We start from the raw sequence: 6,222 nt of genomic DNA, 5'->3' as shown, positions 1-6,222 counted from the left end.
TTTCTTTTCTTAATGCAAAGGTCCATCAAACTGGTATCCCCCTCCCCCCCAGTCTGTACAGTCCCGTGGGTAACAGTGTTGGACTAACATCCAAGTTTAAATTCCCACCCAACCAGGAAGCCCACTGGGTGACCTTGGACCAGACTCACCCTCCCAACCTGATTTATCTCACAGGGTTGGTGTAAGGATAAAATGGAAAGGGGAGGAGAACCATGTGCACCACCTTGAGCAACTTGGAGGCAAGGTGAGATATAAATGCAAGAATAATTAAATAAATATATTTCAACAGCAGAATGTGGACCCCAGTCTCAGCCAACCTGCTGAGCTTTTTTACAACAACAACAATATAAAAGCAGCAGCAATGTAGTAGCGGTGGGGATGCTAGATTGTGAAGACAAAAGGATAGATAGATTGAGGAGGGGAGTTAGTGCTTTAGGCCTTGGGGTGATCAGGCAGGCAGGCAGGCTCTCAGGAAGGAATGGGGGAAAGCAGACTTTCCTTGCTTCTTTTTATTTCACAAAAAGCCCTCTCCTCTTGTTCTGAGTAGTGGCGCCATCAGCAGCAGCAGTGCAAGGAGACAGGAGTCAGCGATAGTAATCCCCTCTTCTTCCTGGAAGCTCCACCCTCAGCCTCCTTTCACATCTGCCACATGTTTTATAGGCAATTGCTTGCCCTTGGCGTGCCTGAAAGACTCTCTGGTGCTTCAGTAAAAGTCCTCCCCTCTCGTTTGGAGCAAGGGGGAGGTGTCATCTGCAGCGGCAGTGGGGAACAGACAGAGTACAGGGAGGGAAGATTTTTTAAAAAATTCATTTTTTTACTGTTCATGGCCCCTTCTGGATTACTTCATGGCCCCCATGTTGGGAACCACTGCTCTAGACCCTAACAATAATGCTTATTTTAAACTGCTAACCACATGGAACTATTGCTAGTATTTGTTTTCCATAGATTTTAATGGTACAGGAAAGCCTTCATAACTTTTGAACTGCTGATAAAGGGTGTGCTCCACAACAAGCCAGAATAAAGTATATTTATTTATTACTTGAATTTATGTCCAACTTTTCCATATAAATATGCTCAAAGTGGCTTACAATAGCACAAAAATGCAAATCACTACATCAATAACTATAGCATTTACCAAAACTGGAATATGCATGCTATCCTAATAACTGAAAAAGGGGTTCATAGTGTTGATATTCAGCTCTTTTTAACTTGTATCTGTGGCAATTAATCAGTTTGGATTTGGACATTTTCATAGACCTCATTAAGAAGATCATGTATGTCACATTTCAGATAATTAGTCCAGCAGATATTCAGAATCAAATAACAGAACCATGAAAACATCAATATTCTGATTCTGTTTGGAGGTATTTTTCTTCCAACATTGGTGTATCCCAGGAATAAAAATCAAGTTATATGGACTGATTCTTGTCTTGATGGATCTTTGCCCTCTCTCAACTGACATGCTAATTTATGAATTAGCATAAATTCATAAATTACCCCCATCCATACTTTCCTATCTATTCTGCATGAGGGTCTGACTCCCTTCAGCTACACAACCAGGCTATCTTTGTATAAAGTTAAAAGGCCAAAAATATTCAATCTTATGAGGATACAATGGGTGATCTGTCTCAAAATATTGAGGAAGCACACACCTGGATCCTTTCCAAAAGGGCATTTCAAAATTTCCCCACATTTAACCAAGACCATTTCACAATAATAACCGCCATTAGTGGTAAAAAGTGCCTACGTTCTAGGGTGGCCAATACAAAAGATAGGGCTCCTGCACCCTTCACAATCACATGGCACAGAGAAAGGAACTTCAGCAGGTATAGGATTCATGAGAATCTACAACTATTGAAAGCCCCACTTCTATGTAACTATTAAAGGTGCAGGTACCCTGTTCTTTATTTCACATGGCCACTCTACCACTTTCCCACACTCCCTTCCAAAACGTAGGACTTTACTGGGGTGAAATTCTATGAAATCTACTATATCGTTCACTCATTATCTTATACTGAGTGTCAGGCATATTGGTACAGAGCATGATTTTCAACAGTCCTCCAGGTTTTTCTCCTTTGACCTTTCTATCCTTTCTACACGGACAAGAGGGGAGGGGTAAAGATTTACAGTAGTGAGTGGTATCTGATAACCTCTCAATACCATAAGCGACTCTCAATAGGGGATGAATGTTTAGCAACCTATTCAAGGATAAGATGATGTACTTATTGAAAGTTGGATGCAGCCATAGGCATTATCCTTTGTTGCAACTCCTGAAGAGGGTGTCACTCTCCATTTGCAAGTTACTCATCAGCTTGCTGAACCATTCTGTTTATTAACTCAGAATGATTTATTGGGATTATTGTGTTTACTAAATTATTATTATAATTTAGATTATGTTTTCTAAATACTGAATTATACTCCATTTTAGCTGGGTCAGAACAAATCCCCCTGGACTAGTTTTGCCTGACTCTTATCCCAAACCTTCAGGTGACAGATACTACTGGATGGTCTACAACAACCTTTCCCTACCTGGTGCCTTCCAGATGTTGCTAGAATCTAACTCTGGCAAAGACAACTGGCACATTTTGATCAAGGCTCTTTGTGTAAAAGCGGGTGACAATCTCCAACAGTGCCTGATGTCCATCCATGCTGCAGTCCAGATCAGAGCTTGGAAAAGTTACTTTTTTGAACTACAACTCCCATCAGCCCAATCCAGTGGCCATGCTGGCTGGGGCTGATGGGAGTTGTAGTTTTAAAAAAGTAACTTTTCCAAGCTCTGGTCCAGATCATAAACCCCGGTTGTCCACTCAATCTCCTCCTTAACCCCATCACTTTTCTCCCAGAGAGATACAAGATTCAGTAAACTGTCATCTCTCAAGAAGATTGAAGGGAGAATGGAATTTTGAGTGGATACTTAGAAGGAAAAATTAAATATGAATGCTGCCACCCATCCACCCACACACCCAAAGAAGTTGCTTCACCTGATTTTTTTTCCTTCAAAAGCTTTGGGGGGAAACAATGGAACTTCCTATAATGTATTTGCCATTCAATGAGACTGGAAAATTTCATTCTGCCGATGAAAAAAACCAAAAAACTGGATTTCTTCTCTTTATCCTTGTAATTCTGTTAAGTTTGGCATAGATACAAAAATTCACATTTTACTAGATGTTTCAGTAATCACTGTTTTCATTTAAGTTATCATCATACAAAGCATTTTTGGCTGCTTCTTCATTTTAGGATAGCCATAAACTTCCAAAATACATTCAAGTAATTAATAATTCAAGAGTGAACACTTTTCTTTTCACCACTTAGCAAAGCATGCTTTGTGATTTTTGTTTGCTTGCTTTCAGCTGCTTCCCAATCAACAAATTACAAGAATTGTTGCTACTGGACCATCTGCCAAAGGATGTTGTCTGTTGACGGAGCGTGGTCTATTCCACATGAATTGATAATGTTCATTAATGCAACTTACTAAAAGTTTACAATTGTTGTGCCATTTTACTGCTTGTGAATACTCACTTTTTACATAAACATTTTAAGGGTGATTTTTTTTAAAAAATAATCCCCATAGATCAGGTATTTGAGTGCCCTAAATACTCAGTGTGATACCTGAAATAATATTTATTGAAACAAGGGTTCATCAACCTGATGACTGTTAAATCTGTTAGAGTATTTCATATAAATAAAAATGCAAGCTCTAATCTGTCAGGTTGCAGTTTGCAGGGCCATGGACAGATGGTACTGCAAACTACAGTGTGAATGCTTATGCCCCCCTCACCTGCACACCATTCACACTGCCCACAACTGCCTACCTCACAAACAGGCAAGGCAGCCGTGACAAGCAAACATGTGGACTATTTGGGGGGGTGGCTATACCGTGGCAGCAGCAGACTGGACAAGTGGGTAGGAGGCTGCTGTACAATGGCAGAATTTGTCCAGGGTGGCAATGGTGCAGGGTACGGGTGGTGGAGGCATGGGACAGGGACGGCGAAGAAACAGGTGAGGCAAGCGGGTTGGCAAGGGGTGTCTGGGTGTCTGGGGGGTGTCAAGGGGAGTGGAGGGGTTGGCAGGGGGCTGGGAAATGGAGCAAGCAGAAGGCAGAGCCCCCCTAGTAAAATTAATATAGGCATATAAGAAGGCATCTTTATGCGACAGAAGCCAAATGGCTTGCTAGCTCTTTGATCCTTGGAGGAAAGGTGGGATATAAATATAATAAAATAAATACATTTGCTTTCCCTCTCCCCATTCAAATTAGTCACTTTCCTTAACTACCCCTATATAATTCCTCGCCTCCTAGTGATAGACTAGGAATGTGAATTGTTTAATCTATCTTTCCCAACAATTATGATCTTAAGCAAATGCAGTGAACTTAGTTAAACCAAACTTGTTCATTCCAAGCACTAACTGGCACATGTGTCTTTGCCTGATATGGCACTTCTACTGCCAAAAATCCTGCCCTCCACTCCGAGTTATTCTTTCCCCCTGTAATTATGAGATCATTCCTTAAAACGCAGTCTGCCAGGCTTTTTTGTTTCTTCCCCTCACCCCCCCCCCAAAAAAGCTGCATTAAGATATTTAGAGTTATGATGTTGTTTGCAATGTAATATGTGGAACATTATTTTGGTGTGTGCTTGTGTTAAATTACAATAAAGAAAGTAAGCAATGTAAATGCCCGAGTTCAGAGAAAATGATCCACATATCACTTGCTGGAAGAAGAAACACAGGCATAAATTGGAGGCATATTTAGAATGCACATCAGACAGCAGATGTTATCTCTTTGTTCTGCATTACTTTCAGTGAATGAGTGTGCATCCCCATCCTCATTCTTCCACAACCAAGCCTGTATAAATACCATATTTACTTATGACTAGAACTGGATTGAAGCATTAATGGCAGTAAGTTTCTTAAAAGCATGTACCTCACACAAATATCACTTAAAAGCAATGAAAGAAAAAAAACACAAATCTAAGTGCAGGCCACATGCTAATGGCTTAATGGAGAGGAGGTACCCCCCCCCAAAGTGGGAGATTTCTTCATGCCAAAGCTGTACCATAGAAAAGTGAATGCTAGATATTCTATAGCAGGGATCAAGAATGTGTGAGCCTCCAGATGTTGTCCATGACAATACACACAAACACACAATTATGAAATTATGAATTATGAATTATGAAATATAGAATTTTCTTTTTAAAAACTTTTATAAACATTGCCCACCAGGGCTACATATACATGATGGGCACAACCCCTAGTCAAAATGAATTGTTTTCAATCCCGTTTTATTTCAGTAGAAGAGCTAAACTTATGCTTTGTTTTTTCCACTGAAATCAATGGATCTTAGGAGTGATTCACTTTCTCTACCTCAGTGGTTCCCATCCTTTCTAAGTATGAACCTCTTTGTAACCTTAAACAAATTCATGAACCCCACATGCTAATTGTTGAAATTTTAGAAGAGAGTCTGAAAGGAAAGACTGCTCAAATATAATTTGTGGAGGGGGGAACTCGTTTATAAATATTGCACAATTAAAGGAGAGAGAAAGAAGCAGTAGTTTCCCTCCTTTTTGTTGGGCGGCTAGAAAGGTGCTCCCGCCCCACAAATGTTTGCAGTATTGGTCAATACGTAGACCATGAATTACCATAATCTGTCTGGGAGGAGAATAAAATGAATACCCAAGATTCTTGCATCAGTGATTTTCCAAACAGTGTATTTTTTGCATAGTGTCCGTTCAACACACATATGTTATTATTTCACTTAGATATTGTTCTGGCTATCCAGCAGCTTCATACCAACGTCTTATCAGAAGTTCTTCTCTGGCAGCAGAAAGTTTCCACAGATTCCCAGTTTTCAGCACCAACTGAAAATAAGGTTCTAAATTCTGAATTAGTGGATCCAGTCAGGGCTCATGCATAACATGCCAGTTCTGGACTAAACATTAACCTTCATTGGATACATCTCTCTGGTTCTATTTGCTCAGTAGCAACCTGATGGGAGAAAGAGAAAAACACAATCCATGACTGAAAAACCCAAACTCACAACTATAACTAGAATGAATACACCGGTTTATTAAAGGTGTAAAGTTCATCAGAATTGGATTTTGTAATGAAAAACCATGATACAATCATAAATGATCAAACAAAATAAAATAACAAGTGAAAGTTAAATTGCAATGTTTGCATAAACTTAATGCTATTACAGGACTGATAGAAAACAAAACCAAGATAATA

Source organism: Rhineura floridana, chromosome 8, assembly GCF_030035675.1.
Source record: "Rhineura floridana isolate rRhiFlo1 chromosome 8, rRhiFlo1.hap2, whole genome shotgun sequence".
NCBI lineage: Eukaryota > Metazoa > Chordata > Lepidosauria > Squamata > Rhineuridae > Rhineura > Rhineura floridana.
Note: the sequence above shows the minus strand (reverse complement) of the source record.